The 27,702-nt window shown below is 35.8% G+C and overlaps 1 protein-coding gene across 4 annotated transcripts in view; it reads left to right on the top strand.

Annotated features, from left to right (window-relative positions):
* Window positions 1-27,702, top strand: part of NOL4 (nucleolar protein 4) — a 401,348-nt gene that overhangs the window by 13,821 nt on the left and 359,825 nt on the right. Inside the window, exon 1 of one of the 4 annotated variants that reach the window (XM_029922700.1) lies at window positions 10,400-10,425. The exons of the other annotated variants lie outside the window; for them this stretch is intronic. The gene's annotated coding sequence lies outside the window, so the exon portion shown is untranslated. Of the gene's footprint in view, window positions 1-10,399; window positions 10,426-27,702 lie in introns of those variants that run through there. 4 annotated transcript variants of the gene reach the window in all.

Below are 27,702 nucleotides of genomic sequence, written 5' to 3' on the forward strand. Positions count from 1 at the left end.
TCAATAATTAATACATTTTAAAAGTATAAATACATAGAACTGAGATTAAAATACGCAAAAGTTTTGGGGCACCTGGGTGGCTTTAGTCACTTAAGTGTCCAACTTCAACTCAGGTCATGATCTCATGATTTGTGAGTTTGAGCTCCACATTGGACTCTGTGCTGACAGCTCAGAGCCTTGAGCCTGCTTTAGATTCTGTGTCTCCCTCTCTTTGCCCCATCCTCACTCACACTCTGTCTCTCTAGAGCTATCTCAAAAATAAATTAACAAAAAATTTTAAATGTATATGTTTTAATATTTTCTTCTTCACCTAGGGTATGCATATACCAATTTGGAAATAATTAGTCTAATCCATAGTGCAATTTTGCTTCACAGGAGAACATTGTGTTTAAGATCTTACTCTTTAACTAAATGTCACCATTTTTTTATTACAAAGGATGCCTTTGTACTTAACCAACACAACATAAAAATAATATCTTAGCTATACAAATCCTTGACATACACAAAACAATTGTGTATGTTCGGTGTTAGTATGATAGGAGAGGTTGTTTCATCAAAGGCATGTCATCAAAGGGACGGTGCACAATCAAGAATAGTTTGAAGTGTAGGGTATGATGAAAAATGAAGTTGGAAAATTAGGCTGAGACAAAGTTAGGGGAAGCCCCTATTGTCATGTTAAAATGTTTGGACTTCTTTCTATGGGGAATGACAGCTCCCAAAAGTGTTTCAGCAGGGATGCCATGATTTAGGTCTTATAGAGACCTGATGTCTTTCAGGGGTTTGTGTTGCAGAATATATATCAGATGAGTAAGACAGAAGTTAAATAGTTCCTTTGACTCGCTATATTGTTTGAAATGTTATAGTTACAGATATTATACAAGTATTAAATTCAAACTATCAAACAGTATATGACTAAAATTTAGCAGCCTGATGTTATAATTGCATTATGTATAGTTGAATCTCAGGCTTTAAGTTCAATAAAATATTAAAAATAGAAATTAGAAAACTTAAGAATAAGTTTAAAGGCACTTAAAGGATTATGAATCAAGTCATTGTATAATAAACAGGTTTTTTGTTTGTTTTTAGAGTAGAGAAGAAATGATTGTTCATCTTTTAGTCATTACTATCTCCACAATTATAAAGACTTCCCAGAGAAATAGTTCTAAAAACCCAAGTGGAAGATTCTGTATAGAACACTTATTTAGGGGGCACCTGGCTGACTCGGTAGAGCATGTAACTCTTGATCTCAGCGTCCATGAGTTCAACACACATTGGGTATAGAGGTTACTTAAAAATAAAAATCTTAAAAAAAAAAAAGAATACTTATTCAAGCTCAGGCCTTTTCAGAGTCAAGCTAATGTTTCACATATTTATTAAAATGAAAGGAGTATTTGAAATCTTGCTCATACTTCACTGACTTTATACCCACATGCCTGTCTCTGTCACTGCGAGTCTTCCCTGTGATTCTTTAATTCTTGTACACTGTGATAGGCAGGATTCTAAGATGACTTCCAAATGACTCTCACACTAGTTTAGTCCTCTACCCCTTCTGAGGATACAACCTGTGGGAATGGGAAGAGCTATGTCATTCTTACAGTTTTCTTATGTTATATGGTACTGTTGACTTTAAGAAAGAGGACTCTTTCAGTAGATTTGACTTAATCATATTAGCCTGGGAAAAACAGAGTTTTCCTTTGGCTCATTGCAGAAGAAGTAGAATCTCAAAGCCTGAGATGGAGGGGACCATGTGGTTAAGAGTTGACAGCAGCCTCTAGGAGCTGAGAGCATGCATGCTTTGACACCAGATAGGAAAACAATGGGGACCTAAGTCCTACAACCACAAGGGAATGAATTTTGCCAACAACCAAAGGACACTTGGAAGTGGATCTCTCCCAAGTTGAGGTTCCAAATGAGAATGTAGCTGGCTGACATTTTGATTTCAGCTTTGTAGAACCTGAGGAGAGGATCCTTAAAACGTGCTGGACTTCTGACCCACAGAAATTGTGAGATAGTAATTTTGTGATTTTTCAAGCCACCTGATTTTTATGTTACACAGCAAAAGGAAGTTCATACATAGTTTCTTGGCACAAATCTTCTCAAAAGCTTATGCATAATTAAAGATTATACATAATTAAAAAACTCAACTTTGGGATGCCTGGGTGGCTTAGTTGGTTAAGCATCTAACTCTTCATTTCAGCTCAGGTTATTATCTCATGGTTTGTGAGGTTGAGCCCCATATCGGGCTCTATGCTGACAGCATGGAGCCTGGTTGGGATTCACTCTCTCCCTCTCTCTCTCCTTGCCCCTTCCCTGCTCATGTACATGTGTGCTGTCTCTCAAAATAAATAAACATTAAAATATTTAAAAAATAAAACAAGTCAACTTTTTAAAAAGCATATTTGACTAAGACTATGGTTTAAGATACAGCTGTGAATAATGTAAATATTCTTTCCACCTATTGCCTAACATCTTATCATTTTTATGGTTTTTGATGAGATGGTCCATAATTTAGTATAAAATTCTAACAGATCATTTGAAATATTTAATGATGGCTCATATTGTGAATATACACATATATCTAGTCCTAATATATATTTCTAATATATATGTGTGTATATATGTGTGTATGTGTTTATATACATATATATCTTTATCCTCTTAATGTTTTTATTTTTAAATGATTTTTATTTCATTATATTTCATCTATCTTCTAAATAGAATACAAGTTAGCTTACTGTCTTAGGTTTTTCATGGGAGGATGGAAACAGAATAATACCCTTATCAGAAGAGATTATTATTATTTATATAATTATATTAAGGTATGTTGAAGTATTTTTGAAAACAAAATGCAGAAGATATAAAAAAATATAATATTATCACTTATTAGGCATCACCATTCTATAATTTTATTTTCAAATAATTATTTTAATATAATATGTATTTTATTTTATTAAAGATTTTTAAGATGTTTGTTTATTTTTGAGAGAGAGACAGAGAAGGAGCAGGGCAGGGACAGAGAAAGAGAGAGACACGGAACCGGAAGCAGGCTCCAGGCTCTGAGCTGTCAGAACAGAGCCCCGCATGGGGCTCAAACTCTTGAACTGTGAGATCATGACCTGAGCCAAAGTTGGACACTTAACCAACTGAATCACCCAAGTGCTCCAATATAATATGCATTAAAATTTTTTAATGCTTTTTATTTATTTTTGAGAGACAGAGACAGCACGAGCAGGGGAGGGTCAGAGAGAGATGGAGATACAGAATCTGAGCAAGCTCCAGGCTCTGACCTAGCTGTCAGCACAGAGCCAGACACAGGGCTCGAACCCATGAACTGTGAGATCATGACCTGAGCTGAAGCCAGAAGCCCAACCAACTGAACCACCCAGGTGCCCCTGCATTTTAAAGAAGACCTGCCTAACAATTGGGTGCTAGAAGATAGGAAATAATACTGATAGGTAGAGCTTCTGTTTTAAAGTCTTTATAGGAACTGGGAATCATTTCCTTCTCTCTGTGTTGAGAAGGGAAAATCTTTGTTTTGATTATCTTCCTTTCTCTCTGTCTGAGGTTTGTTGAATGGGCTCTTCTGTTCTAGTCTTTTTAATTTTAATCAAGTATTCATTTGTGGTAGTTTTTATCATAGTTACAGATCTTCCCACTGTTTGGAGCTGTTAGAAAATGGGAAGGTTGAGAAGGAGATTCAGAAAAAAGTTCAGTAACCAGGAAGCCTAGTTTTGGTAATAAAAAGGAGTAACCTGTCTTATAAGCAGAGAGCTAACATTTTGTTTTTAGTGGTTATTTTTCTTCCTTCTTAAAAGTTATCATGTCTTTTCAGGAAATATTACGTGAATATTTGTGAGTCATCATTATATATAAAAGTAGCAGTTCTTGAAAGTTCAAATATTTTTGAAGTCTTATTCTCTGGTTGAGTGCCAGGATGAGGGGATTCAAAGGAGGAAACTTACATATGGACCTAACTGCACTTGCCAGATGGCTAGAGGGCTTTAAGGGTTTAATCTAGAGACATGGAGCAAAGCTAGGTGGCATATATGAGGATCTAATGTCTAGTTAGGCCATATTAGCATCATGCTCTACCCAATTGACCTAATTAGATGAGATTTTCTAATCTAATACCAAAGGTTTGTCTGAATTGGAGATGTGGGTCATTGTTCTCTTAGTAGTCTCTGCTTACATACCCTTTGGTGTTTACCTGAGGTCATGAAGGATTTTGGTATGTTTGTTTTCATTTTTCTCTATAAAAGCTACCATTATAAAATAAGTAATTTGATGATTTGCTTGGTCTCACTAATTTGGAGTATGTTAATTTAAAATTAGCATTAATTTGAACAGGGGTGGGATGACATTTACCTTGAACTACCTATTAAAGGGGGATTTATCTACAAAGTCATAATTAATAAGACAGCAGAGGGGGCATGCTTATCTACTATAATGAGTAAAAACTTTTTCTTAAACCATCTGTATCCTCATATAAACAATTCATAGGTCCATTCCATTATAAATGGATCTCTACTTAATAAAGAAGGTATTATGAATAAATACCCTTTAGCTAATTTGCATTGCTCTGTTGTTGATACATAGAGTATAATACTGATAAGTCCCCTAGAATTTTCAAGTAAGGGGAAAAAAGATCATCCTCTAGAATTTAAACATTAAAATCAATGCAGTTAATTAATATGTGATGTTTAAAGTCATTTTAAAGTGAAAGAGTGGCGACTAAACTGTAAGACTAAGTGGTATTTTGTTTGAAATATAATAAAAGATCTCATAATAGAGCATCACTAGCTATTGAATTCACCAAAATTTCTCTTCTTTCAATAACCACTGATTCTCAGGGTGTGAACAAACTTGTTTATAGCAGTCTACCCCATAGTTACTTGCACTTTGTGCCCATGAAATTGAGTTGTATACATATTGTTGGTTATGTTGTTCCCATATTCCTTTTAAATAACTATTTTAAATGTATATTTTTGAGAGGGAGAAAGAGCGAGAGCAGGAGAGGGTCAGAGAGAGAGGGAGACACAGAATCCAAAGCAGGCTCCAGTCTTTGAGCTGCCAACACAGAGCCTGATGCGGGGCTTGAACCCATGAGCTGTGAGATCATGATCTGAGTTGAGGTTGGAAGCTTAACTGACTGAGCCACCCAGGCGCCCCTCATGCATTCTTTTTTGGTAGTTTCATTTGTTATAATTATGTGATTTGAATATTTTATAAACTGACAAAGTGAATACAATAACAAATTCAGTGCTTTATAAGGTCTCAAAATAAATGTGAATTGCTAAAAACAATGGGGAAATAAAAAATAAGAAAACATAGGTTTCTGCATCAACTGGATTATTTAACTAGTAATGACTAACTCCTTCTTCTACTTTAACTAAACCTGGAAATCATAGACAATACATTTTCAAGGGCTTATACACTTGGAATGTTAATTAGTAGACTCATACTTAAAGAAAAGATCTTTGCCCTATCCCAAATGTTTAGCAAATAAGCATAAATTAGCATGTAATAAATGAAAAAAATGGATATTTAGATGTTTATGTATACCATATGTATCATCTTCTACACCTTTCAAATTTAACTTTTTTGTATACGGAACAACTTAACAATGGCTAAAGAGCTTTATGTATTATTATAGAATGAAAGTTACAGGTGGTATTTGATTAGCCACCAAAGTAGGAGTTAAAGATGCACACATTGGTTATGCTGCAAATATACAGAAGACAGAAGAACTTAGTGTCTCCTAAAGATATATCCTTATTATATCCAAAAATGTTTCTATCCAGATGAGCCTGCTGCTGCATCTTAATCACTTGGTATTATTATAACCTCATTAAGTCCCTGTTTAGCAAGCTACTTTTTGATTATTTGGATTTTCATGTGGCTTGACTAAAGAAAGAGAGAGAATGCACTGGTGGAACAGTTGCCAATGTTGGGAATATTAAAGCTACATTTCTCAGTATAAATGACATACTTTTAGGTTTTATACTATAATCTTTTGTGAATTTTAGTTGTTTGAAGTCTCTATGTCTAATCAACTTATATACACTGATATCTCCAAAAAAATATTAGAGAGCTTGAGAAGGGGAGAGGATAATGGATGTTAGAAAGGGAACAAAATGGTGTCTACCATAATCTGACTTATTAAGAACTCTTTCTTAATCAGTCATTCCTCTTAGTTCCCGGTTTCCATGGCTTTCTGGTTGATCTCTTCTGAGTTGATTGTTTTCTAAAATATAGTAACCATCATACTTTATAGAGTTATAACAATAGTTTACTATAACTGTAAATTGCCCTTTTTCATTTAAAACTATTATCATTAACATTTTCCCAATGTTACTAGTCTTGATTATTTTTGTGGCCTCACAGATACCTACCCAAACATATCTACCTTGATTTTCTTTACCATTTCCATAGGATGAGTCATTTTATTTAATGTTTTTTCTGTTTCAAGCCCCCCTTTACAGTAAATTATGATAATTACCTTTTTATTTTAAACATATGCTTGTGTATGTATGTGTGTTTGTGTGTTAGAATTTATGTCTTGGACCTCATTGAAAGACTTTACATGAATCTTCTTAGATTCCAAGAGCTTTTTGAATCTTATTCCAGTGGTATAGCTCAGGACATCTCTTAGTTTAATGTACTTACTAGTTTCCTAGGGAACTTGTTAAAATGAATCAGGGATTTAGGTATGGGTAGGACTCCTCATTTTTTGTTTCTGAAATGCTACCTTAAACCTTATGATGGAATATAACTGACACTGATTACACCAAGACTCTGGAGACAATATAAAGCACACTACTCGAGAACTCTGAAAAAGAAACAATAAAAGGTAGAATGGGGTTAGAAGTCAGCAACAAGCACAGTAGTGCAAGGGGTGAGTGTTCAGGTTAGTTTTTCCTGTTGTTTGTCTCTTGGGTTTAGTTGAAAGTTAGTCCGAGTCATGGAACTGCAGGAAGAGAGCAGACAACACAAATTCTGAGGACAACTTCTGTCCAAAGAATCAGAAAAAGGGCCCCTGGCACCTGAATCACTTTTTTCCCTTTTAATTTCACTGAAAGCCCTACTGTGAGGGCTGCCCCAGACATGAGGCTGCACTGCTGCTGGGTGGAGGCAGTGCTGTCAGGGAGGGACCTAGAGCTCTGAGTGGAAAACGGGTCTCTTTTCCCAGAGGAACAAGGAAAACAGGCCCTTGTGGTCCAAAGAGCATGTGAGGTCCTAGTACTTGTTTCGTCTCCCTGCTTTCCTGAAGATGGCCCCATTCTCATGGAATTGTGCAAAGTGCAGAATGCTGGTGGAATCAGAAGGAAAAGGGGATTTAGGGGATAAGAGAATGTGAGGAAAATGCCAGAGAGGAGATACTCTAAATCTTTGTATGATCTGAATTCATTGTCAAGCTATGAATGTGAAGAACCTATACAAAGCACTAAGTATCTGAGAACTGAGGTATGATATAAACCACTGCCCAAGGCCCAGATTAACCCCTGAGCTGCCCAAATGCAGAATAGACCCAAAGAAGCATAGCAGAATTTGAAAAATGAAGTGATGTTGGAATCACGGTTGAGAAGGCAAGACAGAATTTGTGGTCTGAATCTAACAGGGTTTTCTGCATGCTGTAAAGATAGAACACTTTCCAGAAGATTTTAATAGGATCCAGAGTCTTACAACATAATATTCAAAATGTTCAGGATACAACCTGAAGTTACTTGGCATACAAAAAGACTGAAAATTGAATAATTGATTTTTTTAGCATAGTTGACAGGCAATATTACATTAATATTAGTTTTAGGTGTACAGCATAGTGACTCAACTATTCTATACATTAGCTATGTTTACCATCTGTTTCCACACAATGCCTTTACAATATCATTGACTATATTCCCAATGCTGTGCTTTTTATTCTCATGACTTATTTTATAACTGGAAGTCTGTATCTCCCACTCCCCTTCAGCTGTTTTGCCCATCCTTCCATCCTCTTCCCTCTGGAAACCATGAACTTGTTCTCTGTATTTATAGGTCTAACTACTTTTTGTTTGTTTATTCATTGGTTTTGGTTTTCAGATTCTGCACAAGAGTGAAATCTGATACAGTATTGGTCTTTCTCAGTCAGATTTGTTTCACTCAGCATGATACCCTCAAGGTCCATCCATGTTGTTGCAAATGGCAAGGTCCTATTTATTTTTATGCCTGCATACTATTCGTGTGTGTATGTGTATGTGTATGTATGTATCACATCTTCCTTATCCCCTCATCTATCAATGAATGCTTAGGTTACTTCTATCTTTGGCTATTATAAATAATGCTACCATAAACATAGTGGTACATTTATCTTTTTGAATTAGTGTTTTCATTTTCTTTGAGTAAATACCCAGTAGTAAAATTATTGGCTCATATGGTAATTTAATTTTTAATTTTTTGAGGAACCTCCTATTGTTTTCCATAGTGGCTGCAGCAACTTACATTCTCAGCAATAGCGCACAAGGGTTCATATTTCTCCACATCCTAACCAATATTTGTTATTTTTTGTCTTTTTGACTTTAGCCACTCTAATAGTTATAAGGTGATATCTCATTGTTATTTTGATTTGCATTTCTCTGTTGGTTAGTGATATTGAGCGTCTTTTCCCGTATCTGTTGGCAATCTGGATGTCTTCTTTGGAAAAATGTCTATTCAGTTCCTTTGCCCATTTTAATTTTTTAATAATTTTTTATGTTTTATTTATTTTTGAGAGAGAGAGACAGCGTGAGCAGGGAAAGGTCAGAGAGAGAGGGAGACACAGAATCCGAAGACATCTTTGCCCATTTTTAATTTTATTTTTTGGTGCTGAATTGTATATGTTTTTTAAAATATGTTTTGGATATTAACTTCATCAGATTAATCATTTGCAAATATCTCCTCTCATTCAGTAGGTTGTTTTGTTGTTGAGTTGATGATTTCCTTTGCTGTGTAAAAGCTTTTTGTTTTGATGTAGTCCCAATAGTTCACTTTTGCTTTTGTTTCCCTTTCCTTAGGAGATAATAACTAGAAAAAATCTTGCTATAATTGATGTCATAGAAATTACTACCTGTCTTCTCTTCAGGGTTTTTTATGGTCTCACATTTAGGTTTTTAATCCATTTTGAGTTTATTTTCCTGCATGGTGTAAGAAAGTGGTCCAGGTTCATTCTTTTGCATGTAGATGTCCAGTATTTTCAGTACCATTTACTGAAGAGACGGTCTTTACTCTGTTGCATATTCTTTTTTTTCTTTCTTTTAAAATTTTTAATGTTTATTTTTGGGAGACAGAGCATGAGCAGGGAAGGAGTAGTGAGAGAGAGGGAGACACAGAATCCAAAGCAGGTTCCAGGCTCTGAGTTGTCAGCACAGAGTCCGATGTAGGGCTCAGACTCACAGACTCGGAGATCATGACCTGAGCTGATGTCAGACACTTAACCAACTGAGCCACCCAGGTGCCCCTCCCTGTTGCATATGCTTGTCTCCTGGACAAATTTTAATAGGAAAAAAATCAACAGATGCCAACTCCGAGTTGAGCTAAATGTTGGAACTACAGAGAACTTTAAAGCAGCTTTTATAACTGTGCTCTATGCTTATGCAGAAAATGCAGACACTCTTGAAATGAATGGAAAAATAGATTTTCTCAGCAGAAGAAGAGGAACTATAAAAAAGAATAAAATGCCATTTTATTTTTTATTTTGTTTTTTCGGTTTTTTTAAACTGGAAAAAAATGCAACAAGTGATACAAATTCACTGGGTGGGCTCAAGAGTAGAATGGAGAAGGCAGAATAAAGAATCAGTGAACTGAAAGATAGAGAAGTAGAAACTATCTTGTCTGAAAAAGAAAGTAGAAAAAGTTTTGGGGGAAAAACCCAGCCCCTGAGGGATCTGCAGAGCAATATAAAAAAGTTAACATTTTGCTAATGAAATCATAGAGCAAAAGAGAAATTGGTGTAGGAAAAAAAAAAAAAAAAGAAACAATTGGAAAAGTAATGGCTGAAATTTTCCCAAATTTGGTGACAGACCAATTCAAGATGCTTAGTGAAATCCAAACAAAGTTCGTTCAAAAAAATTATTATAGAACACAGAATAATGAGCAGCCATCGAAGAACAACCTCTAATGTGTAGGTAAACATAATTTAAATGACTGCAGATTTCCCTTCAGAAACCATGAAGGATTCTAGACAAGAGTACAGTTTTTTTAAGTGTTGAGAGAAAGAAATTATACATCCAGTGGAAATACCCTTCAGCAAAGGTGATATGAAGACATTCTCAGATGAAGAAAAACTATAAATGACTTTCCAGTAATAGACTTGCTCTAAAAGAAATACTGAAAGGTGTTGTTGAGGATGAAGAGGAATGATGCTGAAAGGAAATGTAAAGCTTCAGTGGTGAAGGAAGAGTGCCAGACGTAGTAAATAGACTATTTTTCATCTTCTAAATTCTTTAAAATGTGTATGACCTTTGAATGCAAAAATTATAACATTGTCCGTTGGGGTTTTAAGACTATGTGGATGTGATACATGTTACTTTATGTAACTCACAAGTGATGTGCTCGGACCACACAGGATTTCAAGCATAAATCAATAACAGAATGCTATGCAGCAACTCCCCAAGTACTTAAAGATTAAACAAGATACTTTCAAATAATCTATGAATGAAAGGAAATTCCAAGGGGAATTAGACAATATTTTGAATGGAATGAAAATGATAGTGTAGCATATCAAACTTTATGGGAGGCACCTAAAGCAAGGCTTTGGGGAAGATATATGGTAGTAAATTCTTACATTATAAAAGATGAAATGTCTCAAGTCAATAATCTAAGCTTGTACCTACGGAACTAGAAAAAAGAGCAAATGAAACCCAATGAAAGCAGAATCTTAATTTCTGTTAATTCCTGATAATCTCCGTAAGTCTAAAGAACTCCTTTACCTGAGGTTCTAAGGGTGAAGGATCATACATATAGTGTCATAGACCAGAATGCAGAGGTAACTAGGTCTTGATTTTCTGCTGATGGCAGTAGGCCTCTACTGAGATGTAGATTTCCTCATACAATTTGCTACTATCATGTTGATTGGTAACATGGTATACCTCACTTCTGCATATACAGAATATGCAAGTAGGGGACCCTTTAATGTTTTGGTGTCATTCTTGATGTCACGGGATGAACTCACCTTCTCTCCTGTGGGACTGTCTCACACTAACATGTGTTCAAGGTTACTTCTCAGGAACTCATAAATACATAGATTGTATTTTCTTCCTTCCATGTCTTTTTACACCAACTGAGAGAATTATTATCTCATTGGAAGTATGAAAACTGTTTATTACTTTACCAGTGTTATTGAGGCCTATTTTTTTGTGTATGAACATTGTGTGTATGACACAGAGAGCTCCGACTCTCTAATCTCTGTTTTGAATTGAAATTTTTATTGAGATAATTGTAGATTCACACACAATTTGTGAAATATTACAGAGAGATCCTTTGTACCCATCACTTCCTACCAATGGTTAACATTTTGCAGAACTATAGTATCGTAGCACAGTCAGGGTAATTATATTGATGGATTCCACTAATCTTATGTAGATGTCCCCAGCTTTACTTGGTACTTATTTGTGCGTGTGTAGTAAGTTCTATACAGTTTAATTATGTGTGTTAGTTTGTGTAGCCAGTACCATACTCAAATTGCTGAACGTTTTTAACAAGGCAAAGATCCCTCATTCTTCCCTTTTATAACTATGCCCACCTCTCTCCTGCTCCCTTTTCCCCAAAGGCCCAACTGTAACCATTGACAACCCCTGATGTGTATTACATTTCTAAAACTTGTCATTTTATGATGAAATTTTATAGTATATACCCTTTGGAAATGGCTTTCTTTTCAATGAGTATAATTGCTTGGAGATTTACCCCAGTGTAAGGTATATCAATAATTTATATATATATTTTTTACACTAAATAGTACTCATGGTATAGATGTACAACTATTTGACCATTAACCTGTTGTAGGCTCTCTGGGCTTATTTCAGTCTGTGGCTGTCCTACATAAAGCTGCTGTAAATATTTGAGTACAGGTTTTTGTGTAATCCTAAGTTTTCATTTTTTGGGGATAAATATCCAAGGGTGCAACTGATGTGCTTCAGAGTAATGGCGTGGTTTATTTCTTCAACTGCAAAACTATGTTCCAGAATGTCTGTACCATTCTTCTTTCCTACTAGCTGTGTGTGCCTGACTTTCCTATTCTATCCATTTTTTAATGTGATAGTAATAATGACATGTCAATATCAATGTAAAGTCATTCTCTTTGAGCAATTCTTTAGTGTTTAACGTTAACTGTCACTAATACAAACACAACCGTAGAGAGGTGTCATTGTGATATTTTGTCAGTTTTTATTTTGAAAAAGTCATGGATATTTACTGTTTATTCATCTTGAGCATCAATATCTATTACCTAGAAGTCTATAATTAGCTTTCTTTGAAAACGTTCCTGATCGTGCTTTCCTATATAGTCAAGGTTAGAAAAATTGACATATATAAATATCTAACCAGCAACTATCTTCATAAAGTGGAAGCTGTAGAAGCAAATACTTGCAATGTGAATGTTTATAGGCAACGAAAGGAAGGATGTGATTTGTTAAAATTTTTTAATGGTTTTTATTTATTTTTGAGAGACAGAGACAGTGTGAGCAAGGGAGGGTCAGAGATAGAGGGAGACACAGAATCCGAAGCAGACTCCAGGCTCTGAGCTAGCTGTCAGCACAGAGCCTGATGTGGGGCTCAAACCCACGAACTGTGAGATCATGACCTGAGCCAAAGTCAGCCGCCTGACTGAGCCACCCAGGTGCCCAAGAAGGATATGATTTGTAACTTTAGGACAAAGATACCAAAGTGAATAATCTATATTACAATAAATTGTGTAGCCATGAAATTTATTACTGAACAAATAATTTTTTGTCTGGTAGACTAAGTAGGATTTGCCAGAATTTGACTCTCAAAGGCATCTTAACAGCAGCAACACATATATTAATCTTAGTATCCCTAGAATCTGTGTGGTGTCTCCTTAGTAACGATGTAATAAATATTTCATTGAAGAATAAAATTGTGGCAAAAGTAGGCTCTTGGACATTTTTTTTTTTTTTAGATCACTACAAGTCAAAGTCAACTTTGTTAGTTCTAAATCTCTAATTGGTTATTAGACTCAGGACAAATAGGATTTAGAATTGTTTACCTTTAGTTTTTTAATGCTCAAAATTTAAAATAGACAAATACATTTATTGATAATAGAAAGATGTTCAGACAAACCTGAGTAATTAGAAATGTTTCCATATGAGTTAAAGGCAGATCTAAGTGGAAGGAGAGGTACTTTATTTTTTGACTAGAACAGCATTAGTATAGAATGTTGGTATTCTCATGGCACTAAATGTAATATTTGTATTTATAATATATATAAATTTAAATTATAGGTTTAAATAAAAAATTACAAGTATTTTAAAAATGTAATTCTAGCCTTGAAAGAATATTGAAAAATTCCAAGATACCATTGTTGAACTGAACACCCAGATAAAAGTTTTTGAACTCAGAAATTTATTGGATAATGGCCCAGTTTTCACTTGGGTAGACTAACAGATTGTAAAAGAAATGCACAAATCTTATATCTAATGGAGAAAGAATGCTGAGGAAAAGAAGCAAATAATTAGGAATTATTTAGTAAGCTTTTTATTATTAAATCTGTACAATCCTTAGATGTGATTATTTTGCTCTTTGGATTCTTGGGATGTATAATTTCCACCATTAATTCATGGTAACAGCAATGATAGTGGTTAAGAGCACAGACTCTAAAAGTAGGTGACTGCCCGGGTCTGTTTTCCAGCTCTCTCACAGATTAGCTGTGTGACTTTTGGCAGGTGACTTAATATCTCCATGCCTCACTTAATACATCTATAAGCTGAAGATAATATTTCACAGGGTTTTTATGAATATTAAATGAGTTAATATTTGTAAAACAGATAAATGCCTTGTTAGGTAGTACATTTTGTAGAAATAATGGCTAAGTACAACTTAAAATAAATTTATTTTTCCTAATGTTTTATTTATTTTTGAAAGGGAGACACACTGAATTTGAAGTAGGCTCCAGGCTCTGAGCTAGCTGTCAGCACAGATCCCGACCTGGGGCTCAGACCCATGAACCATGAGATCATGACCTGAGCTGAAGCTGGACGCTCAACCGACTGAGCCACCCAGGTGCCTCTAAGTACAACTTTTGTATTTAGAAATGATAATGAAAAAGCTGAGCATCATTTTCGTGTGTGTATCTGTTTCTCTTCTGCATCTCTCTCTCTCTCAGTCTCTAGTCATATAAAACATTAACCGTATATCTAGATTGAAACTTAGGAGGGAAGTGTTTTAGTTAATTTCTTCAAGATAAAAGTGAACCTTTGTTTTTATTACAAGCTGATATTCAGTTCTGAAATTTCCCCTACACCATAAGGAACGCTTCTCTTGGTTACATACGCTCTAGAAAAAAATATCTTCTTACGGAAATTTTCTTGTCATATGGGACTCTTATATTGAATGCTTTCACTGAATTAGCCACTTTATTTATTCTAAAAATGCTTTTTATTTCTCTCAACTGGTCGCCTCTCTCCTATTGGCAGCTGACTTTTGGTGCCATGGTGGCATGACCTAATTTCTGACCTGAATGGGTTACGATCCGTTGTGTGTAATACGTCAATATGTTGTTCTCCAAAAGAGGTTCCTGGAGACATTTTCCTTTTATGGATTAGTAAATTTTAAAAAGTTGAAACACGCGACCACACAACTATACCAAATTTTTGTTTTTCCGTGTAAGGATATAAGAACATTAAAACCAAACCTCTGTCATCTACTATACCAACATTTTATAAAACAATAAGCATTATAACCTGAAAAACCCCACCACCACAAGGAAATTAGGAGGGATTTAATTTGAGAATCAGAAACAGCGCAATTAAATTGAGGAAGTTTAAGTTGGTGGAAAGCTCACTCAATTTTTACTTGACTATTTCTCCTTGAATGCCGGAAACAATATCGTGGATTAGCATCAGAACTGAGACAACCCGTCTCCTTCTTTGACTTATCTAACAAGACCTAAGTAACTAGAGCTAAGGATCTGCTGGTTCCAGAAGAAGTCCCAGTGAAGTGCTATCAAATCACCATGGCTGTGTGCTCCACTTTATAAAATGGTGAAAGCCATGGCTCAAAATGAAGTTTCTAGAGAGCTCTTCTTCACAATAGTGTTTTTTCCTTCTCTGATGAAAAGTAACACATTAATTTTCCTGTCAACTCTTATTTTGCTTACTGCTGTGATGACACTCTGTAGATGGTGCCAGGAGATGAAAGAGAACAATTACTAACATTGTTAAAAACTGAAGAAAAAAGGAATTGTAAGAGGAAAGGCAAATACATACCCTTTCCCTCCAGTTGAAGACCTTGCTGCTCTTACTGTTGGAATCCAGTGATGTGAATAGGCCGGAAGGCGTTCCTTGCCACCAGCCATGATGGACCGTTGTGCATTTGCAGCTAGCCGCCTCCTTCCTCTCCAATTTGAAGCAGTTTAATGTGAAACTATTTTGAAATGCATAATTAAATAAAAGCTTCTTTTTATTCATTGGCTTTTCGTTTATAGGGAAACTTCTCACCTCCTAGAGTTAACTGATGTCACTGATATGTATTTTTTACCTTATGCCATAATAAAGAATTTTCCAGAATATCTAAGCTTTCCATGCTCCAACCCAATCATTAACTTATGCCATTTATTTCTATACTTGTGTCGTTATAGCTGCAAGTATAAGTTTATAGAAGTTTGAAGAATTCATCTTCTTGTGTTATGTGAAAGTTTTATGTAGTTCTTATGGTTTGGTATAGAAACCAAGACTAGAAAATAGTAGTAGAAACTATATTTAATGTTGTGGATACAGAGATAGATAAATCCGTATTTTTTTCCCATAAGGAACTCAATTGTTTTGTGTGTAGACAGGTAAACCTGATTATGTTTTAAATCCTTTTTAGAACATTCCTGCCCATAAAATGAGATTTGAAGCTATCATCCTATTTTAGCCAGATTTCACTACATAAAGGTAGCTACAGTTAAGCCAGAGTTTAGCATTTTAACCTCTGTCTGTGGACTGAAGACCTCATAAAGCTGAAACCATCAAAGAATTTAATTTTCAGTGAAGGATGAACAGGATATAACAGGGGAACTTCTCTATCTCAGGTGGGGCTCTGGAAAGGAAAGAAAGTTTCTCATGAAAGTTTACTACCACAGACTCCCCCACCCCCGCCACTGCCCCTGTCTGTTGATTTGGGTTCATATCTCCCACAAGAGTGTGGCCTTGGAGAGCCCAAGCTAAGAAATTAACACAAATGAATCAGGGGGGCTCTCACGGAGGGGGACTGTGGAAGCTGATACACACTGTCTACCAAATGATGCCCTGTCAACGCAGGCTTTCTGGGAATCTAACAGAGAAAGCTCAAGTGTACTTGAATTGGCCAAAATTACATATTGTAAAACAAACACCTATCACTAAGAGTCAGCAGCAGTTTTAAAGAGAAGAGTTAGATCTCCAAGAAAGTAGGATATTAGAATTTTAATGTATAGCATATATGGTGAATATGGTTTAAGTGCCTTTCAAAATATAGGATCAAAATAATAAGAATGAAATGGGATATTTATATAAAAAGGAAAGATTTTCAAAAGAACCAGTCACTTCTAAAAATGAAAAAAAACAAAAAGGCATGAAAATCTATACTCATTTCCGGAGGCTAGAAATCCTGAGTGAAGGTGTCAGCAGAAGGTGAGTCCTTCCGAGGTCTGGAAGGTGGGAGACTGTCCCCTCACCTCCGCTGGCTTGCAGAGCACTGTGGGTCCTTAGCTCTAGTAGCTCGGCTCCTTTACAGCAAGGCATTCCCTCACTGCCAACAAAGAAGTTAAACAGCAGATTAGACCCTATTTAATAGAGGATTTGTGGACTGAAAGATCAGTTTGTGAAAGTTTCCTTAGATTTCAGAGATGGCTATAGTGATCAAAATTAGGAAGAACAGGTTAGGACACAGAATAGAATGTGAAGGTAAAAAATGCATTAAATTAGTTTCTAGAAGCACAGAATAGAAAATAAGGGAAACAAGTGCTTTTCTTTTCTTTCTTTCCTTTTTCAAAATAAAATTGTTATTTATTTTTTATTTTATTTATTTTGAGAGAGAGGGAGAGGGAGAGAGAGAGAGAGGGAGAATCTCAAGGCTTTGCATGGTCAGCACAGATGCCTGACATGGGGCTCGAACTCACAAACCAAAAGGTCATAACGGGAGCCCAGATCAAGAGTCAGATACTTCACCTACTGAGCCACTCAAGTGCCCCTGAGCTTTTCAAATATATATTTGATTAGAATTACCAAGAATCTTTGAAAGAAATAAACCCACAAATTCAGGAAAGACAGCAAATAACAAACAGGATAAATACCAAAGAAACCCCTAACAAGGCCCATAATCGTGACATATAAAACCATAGGCAAGAAGAAAAACTTTGACAGGTCATAGAACAAAAATGATTTAAGAATGATTTATTTAGGAGTAATTAAGTAAACAGCTTTCTTTTCAAGATCATTGGAAGCCAAATAACTTCAAAATACTGAGGAAAAATAAGATGCAATGAGACATTTTCACATGAGAGGCTTTACTATTAATAGACCTTACCCAAGAAATTTTGGTGATATGATATGTTTAAGGAAAAAGAAATATCAGAGATCTCAAACAGAGATCTCAAAAGGAAGAATCAAGATCTCAGAAGAAATGGTGAACATAAAAATGAGAAAATTTGAAGGCATAGTAAATATAATGAAATGATATTAATATGTTGATAGTGGGAAATAAAAATGTGGTAGTAAAATTCTGGACAAAAGTAACAGTTTAAATGAAAGATGGTTGGGTTTTAAAACAATTTAAGCTTGTATTGAATAAAAAGAGGACTGAAATATTGCTTAGGTTTGGACATAATTAGATACACATTTAAACGTATAAATTCAGTCACTACAAGAATAGAAATAATGTTCAATTTGAGAAAAAAGTGAAATATGAAAAATACTTCAGTACATTATAAAAATAATATGAAGGGAGACAAGGCGTGTAAAGGAGAAAGAATAACATAAAATGAACTCATTGAATTAAATTCAGGGGCATCTGGGTGGCTCAGTCGGTTAAGTATCCATCTCTTGATTTCAGCTCAGGTCGTGATCTCACAGTTCATGAGTTTGAGCCCTGCGTCAGGCTCATGCTGACAACAGGGAGCCTGCTTAGATTCTCTCTCCCTCTCTCGCTTTCCTTCTCCCCCTCAAAATAAATAAACTTAATAAAAAAGGAAATTCAAATATATCATTAAATATAGTAAAATATATGAACTACACTTGTTGACTAAAAAAAAATCAGCATGTTAGATTAAAAACACTATGTGTCCAGATAGTATGCTTTTTACAAGGGGTACACAAAATTGTTAAGTTATAGGTTACAATTAAAAGATTGCAACAAATATTAACATAGCAGCTCGATGTCTGTTATACCAGAGTAAACAGAATTTCATTATTCATAACCATGTTATTGTGGATAAGAAGAGTCATTACACATAAAAAGAAAACATTTCTAAACTTGTATGATACTAATAATGTAACCCTTATTATATATAAAGCCAACTTTGACAGAATTACATGGAACAATTGACAAAGTCACCATGACAGGTGGAGTTGATCATATATCTCCCATTTAATTCTCGTCTGATTTGACTATATTAAAGAAATACATGATTTAATCCAGTAGCAAACAGACATGGTCTAATGAATATATATTTAACCTCTACCTAGCAGCTGCAGCATTCATGTTGTTCTCAGGAATATATAAATCAGGGTTGCTGGGGTGGCTCAGTTGGTTAAGTGTCGGACTTCGGCTCAGGTCATGATTTCACGGTTCATGGGTTTGAGTCCCATGTTGGGCTCTGTTCTGACAGCTAACTCAGAGCCTAGCGCCTGTCTTCGGATTTTGTGTCTCCCTCTTTCTCTGACCCTCCCTGCTCACCCTGTCTGTCTCTCTCAAAAAAAAAAAAAAGAATATATAAATCATTTGTGAAAATTGGATATGCATTATAATATAGGAACAAGTATCAATTTCTAAAACTCTAATTCATATATGTCATTTTGACGAAAACTAAGTTAAAAATTAAAAGTGAATTAATAAAATATATAGTTGGAGATGTAAAAACTTTTAAAAGTTTATTTATAATAAGTAAATAAATAAAAAGAAGATAATAAATAAATAAAAAAAACAGAGATAGTGTGAGTCAGGCAGGGGCAGAGAGAAAAAGAGGAAGACAGAATTCCAACGAAGCTCCACACTGTCAGTGCAAAGCCTGACACTGGGCTCGATCCCATGAACTGTGAGATCATGACCTGAACCAAAACCTAGAGTGGAATACTTAACTGAGCCACCCATCTGCCCCTCAAAACTTACGTTTATTTATTTTTGAGAGAGAGAGGGGGAGAGAGAGAGAGAGAGCAGAGAGTACACGAGTGAGGGAGGGGCAGAGAGAGGGAGACAGAATCTGAGCTGTCAGCACAGAGCCTGACTCAGGGCTGATCATGACCTGAGCCAACCTTGGATACTTAACTGACTGAGCACCGTTCCCCCCCCACCCCCACCCAGACACCCTAAACTTACTTTGAAATAACCTGTGTATCAAAGAAAAACTCAGTGGAAATTAGAAAGTATTTTAAACGAAATAATGAAAAATACTGTGTCAGAAATTTTGTGATGTATCCAAATTGGTGTTTGTCACTTTATTTTATTATTTTTTAAATAGTTCACTATCAAATTGGTTTCCATATAACACCCAGTGCTTCTCCCCACAAGTGCCCCCCACCATGACCATCACCCCCTCCCTCGCTCCCCCTCCCCCTTCAGTCCATGATTCATTTTCAGTATTCAATAGTTTCCCATGATCTGTGTCCTTCACTCTCCTCTGGTCTCTTTCCCCTTTCCTCTCCCCATGGACCCCTGCCAGGTCTCTCCTGTTAGACCTATGAGTGCAAACATATGGTTTCTGTCCTTCTCTGCCTGACTTTTTTCGCTTAGCATGACACCCTCAAGGTCCATCCACTTTGCTACAAATGGCCATATTTCATTCTTCCTCATTGCCATGTAGTACTCCATTGTGTATATATACCACATCTTCTTGATCCATTCATCAGGTGATGGGCATTTAGGCTTTTTCCATGTTTTCCATGTTTCCATGTTATCCATGTTTCCATGTATTGTAGAGAGTGCCGCTATGAACATTGGGTTACATCACTTTAAATGCTGCTTCTATTTATATAGAATCCAGAAAGCAGAAAATCAATAAGATATCCTGTTCAATTTAAGAAGTTAGAAAAAATAATTTGAAGGAACTAAAATAATAAAAGAATAGAAACCAATATTTTCAGAATTTTCAAAAGGTATTTTTCCACTGACTGTAAGCTTTCTGATGAGAAATCACAATAATCCAGGTCGTTACTATATTGCATGGAATGTGCTGGGGTTTTTTTATTTAATTGCTTTGAAGATGATGTCTTAGTCTGTTTCTGAGCAGTTTCACTATGATATGACTATGTGAAGTTTTCTTTGTATTTCTTTTTGGAGTTTGATGAGCTCTTGACTATCAAAAATTTTTTTGTCAGGGCTGCCTGGGTGGCTCAATGGGTTAAGCGTCTGACCTCAGCTCAGGTCGTTATCTCACAGTTCGTGAGTTGGAGCCCCACACTGGGCTCTGTGCTGACGGCGCAGAGCCTGGAGCCTCCATCAGATTCTGTGTCTCCCTCTCTTTCTCTCTCTCTCTCTCTGCCCCTCCCCCACTCACACTGTGGGTCTCTCCCTCTCTCAGAAATAAATATTTAAAAAATGTTTTTCATCTAAGTTTATGTCTTTCACTAAATTTGAAAAGACGTTATTGGCCATGAGTTTTTCAGTTTTTCTTTGCATATTCTCTGTCTTCCTTCTGCAATTCCATTTACCCACATAATAGAACTTTTGATATTTTTCCATACATCTTAGAAGTGGTGTTCTTTTTTTTAAATTCATTTCCTTTCTCTCCAGATAAATTGATTCCTAATATTCTAACTTTATTTGATTTCCTTAAAATACTGGTACTCGCTCACCGAGAAAGCCTTTGCATATGCTTTTCCCGGTGCCAGGAACTCAAACCATGCCCATAACCCCTTTTACCTACTTACGTCTTCTGCATTCTTCAGGTCTCATCTCCGACAATGCCTTTTTCAGGATTCTGTCTCATTCACATTCCTTCCTACCATTTTTTTTCACTTTATGATAATGTACGTGCTAGTGTGATTAATTAAAGCTTACTATTCCTGTGAGACAAGCTTCATGAAACAGGCAGGATGTAAGTCTCCCCCACTCTCGCTTAGTCCCTTGGCACAAAGCAAGAATACAATAAATGTTGAGTAAAAACTTACAGTTTTGTTCTTTTACAGTATTATCAGTTCCCACATGTGTATTTACTGTAGGCAAGTCAAATATTAATGTGCTTCTTTCTGACCTTACCTTGCTGAAGTATAAAATGAGGGGATTGGATCCGATTTGCCTGTGAATCTGTTCAGCTCTGAAATGCCATTTGTCACCTATTCTTGGTTTAAAAGGACAAACTTAGAAGAAAAAGGATAAAGGTCATAGTTTTCAGGTTTCCTTCCATTTTCTTAATTGTTCAGGCACAATGCCGTGGAATAGTATATTGTCTGTCCCTGAAACTGTTTAATTCCCATGTTATATACTGAAATTTTACATGAGTTCGTGCTCTGCTGTGTTGTTTTCTCCATCTGAGTAATGGATCCGCACAGATCCATTATTATGTTCTCCACTCAAGACAACAACAGAACCCAAAACCTTAGCCAGTCTCTAAGGACATTTGAGAGACTGCAAGTGCAGCAGAAATCCATCTTCAAAAGCTCTAAAATATCTGCCTATCAATTTAATGAGTGTCATAAATATCTAAGGAAATATATAATTTTGTACCATATATAATTAAATTACAAGCATTCACTTTAGAGGAAATATTCATTTGTTGAATACACTTTAAGGGTGGCTTCTTTACATGGAGGAGGGAGCAAGTTAATGGAAAATAAGTTAAACTGTTGCAAGGGAAAAGTCCCTTCCTGTAAGATTCTGGAAATGCCAAATAATTTTCCATTGCATGAAAATTTGCTGCAAATTCATATGTTTTGCAGTTGACAAAGTATGAATAAATCTCCTCTAAAATGTTTGCTTGAGGGACCTCAAACCCCTACCGTGAACATCTAATAAAAATTCATGTTTTACAGATCTTCTTCTACTTATGAACTGATAAACCCATCACAAATTGAAAATATCCTAAGTCAAAAATGCATTTAATACACCTAACCTAGCCAACATCACAGGTTAGCCTAGCCTATTTTAAACATACTCAGAACATTTACATTAGCCTACAGTTGGGCAGAATCATCTATCACAAAGCCTATTTTATAATAAAGTGTTTAATATCTCATGTAATTTATTGAATACTATACAGAAAATGAAAACGAGAATGGTTGCATGGGTACAGAATGGTTGTTTACCCTGGGGATGGCGTGGCTGTCGGAACCACAGCTCACTGCTAATGCCCAGCTTCTCAAGAGAGGATCTTAGGACGTATTGCTAGGCCAGAAAGGGATCAAAATTCAACATCTTGTTTCTATTGAATACCTGTCATTCTTGCACCATTGTAAAGTTGAAAAATTGTAAGTTGAATCTTCGTAAGTTGGGGACCGTCTGTATTGACAATAGTTTTGTAATGTCAACTTCACTTCTAGGACAGACCAGTTACTTTTTTATTTATTGAATTATGTTGTGGGATAAAACCACTTGTGATTCTGGTGCTGCATAGTTTAAAATGTTGTTAATTTGTGTGGTTTCCAGTCCAAAATGGCTCTGATCAGCAGTTTCTATAAGATGTGATATTTTCATGGTTGGATTAAAATAAAATAATAAGAGTTTTTATAATCTAGTTGACTGTCCTTAGAATTTTTTTAGATTTATTTTTTCTTTAAAACAATTTTTTTACATTTATTTATTTTTGAGAGAGAGAGAGAGAGGCCGAGCACAAGAGGGGAGGGTCAGAGAGAGAGAGGGAGACACAGAATCCAAAGCAGGGTCTAGGCTCTGAACTGTCAGCACAGAGCCTGACATGGGGCTCAGACCCACAAACTGAGATTATGATCTGAGCTGAAATTGGACAGTTAACTGACTGAGCCACCCAGGTGCCCCTGACCGTCCTTAGAATTTCTAGGAGGGAAGCTGTGTTCACATTTAAGCATCTATCTCCTCCTAGCTTAAGATTTCATAGACCAGACATAATAGTGGGGATACTTTTCTCTGTAATCCTCAAAGGACATGATGGAAACAATATTATCAGCATGGACATTTCTTCTTTTATGTCTATCAATTACTTTATATTTTTAATCAAAAATATATTTATTTGTATCAGGAGTAGAATTAGTGATTCATCACTTGCGTATAACACCCAGTGCTCATCCCAACCATTGCCCTCAGTAATGACCCTCACCCCTTTAGCCCTTCCCCTCAACTAACACCACGCCAGCAACTGTCTGTTCTCTGTATCTAGGAGTCTCTTATGGTTTGTCTTCCTGTCTGTTTTTATATTATTTTTGCTTCCCTTCCCTTATGTTCATCTGTTTTGTATCTTAAATTCCGCATATGAGTGAAATCATGTTTGTCTTCTTCTGATGGACTTATTTCACTTAGCATAACACACTCTAGTTCCATCCACCTTGTTGCAAATGACAAGATTTCATTATTTTTCATTATGGAGTAATATTCCATTAAATATTTATACTGCATCTTTAGCCATTCATCAGTCGATGGATGTTTGAGCTCTTTCCATATTTTGCCTATTGTCAATAGTAATGCTATAAACATTGGGGTGCATGTGCTCCTTCAAACCTGCATTTTTGTATCCTTTGGATAAATACCTAGTAGTAAAATTGCTAGTTCATAAGGTAGTTCTATTTTTAATTTTTTGAGGAAACTCCAAACTGTTTTCCAGAGTATCTGCACCAGTTTGCATTCCCACCAGCAGTACAAAAGGGTTTCTTTTCCTCCACATCCTGCCAGTATCTGTTGTTGCCTAAGTTGTAAATTTGAGCCATTCGGACAGGTGTGAGGTGGTATCTCATTGTGGTTTTGACTTGTAGTTTCCTGATGGTGAGTGATGTTGAGCATTTTTTCATGTGTCTGTCAGTCATCTGTCTTCTTTGGAAAAGTGTCTAATCATGTCTTTTGCCCATTTCTTTATTAGATTATTTGTTTTTTGGGTATTGAGTTTGATAAGTTCTTTATAAATTTTGGACACTAACCCTTTATTAGATATCTTCTTCCATTTGCAAATATCTTCTCCCATCATGTCAGTTGCCTTTTAGTTTTGCAGATTGTTTCCTTCACCATGCAGAGGCTTTTTATTGTGATGAGGTCCCAATGGTTCACTTTTGCTTTTGTTTCCTTTGGCTCTGGAGACATGTCAAGTAAGAAGTTGCTGAGGCTGAGGTCAAAGAAATTGTTGCCTGTTTTCTCCTCTAGGATTTTGATTGCTTCCTGAGGTTTTTCATCCATTTTGAGTTTATTTTTGTCTATGGTATAAGAAAGTGGTCCAGGCTCTTTCCATATTGTTTTCCCAACACCATTTGCTGAAGAGACTCTTCTTTTTTCCATTGGATATTCTTTCCTGCTTTGTCAAAGATTAGTTGGCCATACATTTGTGGGTCCGTTTATGAGTTCTCTGTTCTTTTCCACTGATCTATGTGTCTGTTCTTGTGCCAGTACCGTTGTATTGATGATTACATGTTTATAATATAGCTTCAAGTCCAGAATTGTGATGCTTCCAGCTTTGGTTTTCTTTTTCAGGATAGCTTTGGATATTCTGGGTCTTTTCTGATTCCATACAAATTTTAGGTTTGTGTTTTCTATCTCTGTGAAAAATGTTGGTGTTATTTTGATAGGGATTACATTGAATGTGTAGATTGCTTTGGGTAGGGTCAATGTTTTAATAATGTTTGTTCTTCCAATTCATGAGCATGGAATGTTTTTTCATTTGTGTGTGTGTGTATGTGTGTGTGTGTGTGTGTGTGTGTGTGTGTGTGTGTGTGTTCTTCAATTTATTTATTGGCTTTCTATACTTTTCAGTGTATAGATTCTTTTACCTCTTTGGTTTGGTTTCTTCTTAGGTATTACATGTTTTTTGGTGCAATTTTGAATGGGATCAATTCCTTTATTTCTCTTTCTGCTGCTTCATTATTGGTATATATAAATGCCATCTATTTCTGTACATAGATTTTACATCCTGCAACTTTGCTGAATTCATGAATCAGTTCTAGCAGTTTTTTGTTAGAATCTTTTGGGTTTTCCACATAGAGTATCAGGTTATCTGCAAAGAGTGGAAGTTTGACTTCTTCCTTGCCAATTTGGATGCCTTTTATTTAATTTTGGTGTCTGATTGCTGAGGCCAGGACTTCCAACATTATGTTGATTAAAAAATGGTGAGGGGCGCCTGGGTGGCTCAGTCGGTTAAGCGTCCTGCTTTGACTCAGGTCATGATCTCACAGTTTGTGGGTTCGAGCCCCGTGTCGGGCTCAGTGCTGACAGCTAGCTCAGAGCCTGGAGCCTGCTTTGGATTCTGTGTCTCCCTCTCTCTCTGAGCCTCCCCTGCTTGCACTACCTCTCTCTGTGTCTCAAAAATAAATTTAAAAAAAACGTTAAAAAAATAAAAAAAATGGTGAGAGTGTTCCTGATCTTATGGGCAAAGCTTTCCATAGATCCCCATTGAGAAGGATATTAGCAGTGGGTCTTTCATATATTGCCTTTATTTTCTTGAGCTATGATCCTTCTATCCTTTAGGGGTTTTATCAAGAAAGGATGCTGCATTTTGTCAGATGCTTTCTCTGCATCTATTGAGAGGCTCATGGTTATTATCCTTTTTTCTATTAACATGAGGTATTCGATTGATTGATGTTTAGATTTTGAACCAGCCCTGCATCCCAGAAACAAATCCTACTTGATCGTGGTGAATAATTCTTCTAATGTATTGTTAGATCCAGTTGGCTAGTATTTTGTTGAGAATTTTTGCATCCATGTTCATCAGGGAAATTGATCTGTAGTTTTCCTTTTTAGTGGAGTCTTTGGTTTTGGAAGCAAGGTAATGCTGGCCTTGTAGAGTGAGTTTAGAAGTTTTCCTTCCATTTCTATTTTTTTGTAACAACCTCAAAAGAATACGTGTTAACTCTTTAAATGTTTGGTAGAGTTCCCCTGGAAAGCCATGCAGGCTGGACTCTTGTTTTTTGGGAGACTTGTTTTTATTTATTCAGCTTCTTTACTGGTTATGGATGTGTTCAAATTTCTTATTTCTTTCTGTTTAACTTTTGTTAGTTTATATGTTTCTAGGAATTTGTCCATTTCTTCCAGGTTGTCCAATTTGTTCGCATATAATTGCTCATAATATTGTCTTATTGTTTGTATTTCTGCAGTGTTGGTTGTGATCTCTCCTCTTTCATTCATGATTTTATTTATTTGGATCCTTTCCTTATTATTTTTGATCAATATATAGGGGTTTATCATTTTTGTTAATTTTGTCAATGAACCAGCTCCTGGTTTCATTGATATGTTCTACTGTCTTATTTTCTTATTATTTCAGTATCATTGATTTCTGCCCTAATGTTTATTATTTCCCTTCTTCTACTGATTTTGGGCTTTATTTGCCATTCTTTTTCTAGCTCTTTTAGGTGTAGGCTAGGTGGTATATGTGGGACTTTTCTTCCTTCTTTAGGGAGGCTGGATGCTATATACCTCCCTATAATGACTGCCTTTGCTGCATCCCAAAGGTCTGGAGCTGTTGTGTTATCATTTTCATTGGTTTCCATATACTTTTTAATTTACTCTTTAATTTCCTGGTTAACCCATTCATTCTTACTAGGATGCTCTTTAATCTCCAAGTAGTCATCATCTTTCCAAAATTTTTTGTGTGGTTGATTTCAAGTTTCATAGGGTTCTGGTCTAAAATATGCAAGGTATGTTCTTGATCTTTTTGTACTTGTTGAGGGCCAATTTGTGACCCAGTATGTGATTTATTCTGGAGAATGTTCCATGTGCACTGGAGAAGAATGTGTATTCTACTGCTTTAAAATGAAATGTTCTGAATATATCTGTTAAGTCCATTCAGAGCTATTGTTTCCTTACTGATTTTCTATTTATATGATCTGTCATGGCTATAAGTGGGGTGTTGAAGTACCCTACTATTATGGTACTATTATCAGTGAGTTTCTTTATGGTTATGATTGATTGATTTATATATTTGGGGACTTTCATGTTGGGGGGTATAAATATTTATAATTGTTAAACCTTCTTGGTGGACAGACCCCTTAATTATGATACAATGGCCTTCTTCATCTCTTATTAAAGCCTTTGTTTTAAAATCTAGTTTTTCTGATATAAGTATAGCTACATCAGCTTTCTTTAGATGACCATTAGCATGATAGAAGTTCTCCATCCCCTTACTTTCAATCCATAAGTGTCTTTAGGTCTAAAATGAGTCTCTCATAAGCAGCATAT

Source organism: Suricata suricatta, chromosome 14, assembly GCF_006229205.1.
Source record: "Suricata suricatta isolate VVHF042 chromosome 14, meerkat_22Aug2017_6uvM2_HiC, whole genome shotgun sequence".
Classification (NCBI taxonomy): Eukaryota; Metazoa; Chordata; class Mammalia; order Carnivora; family Herpestidae; genus Suricata; species Suricata suricatta.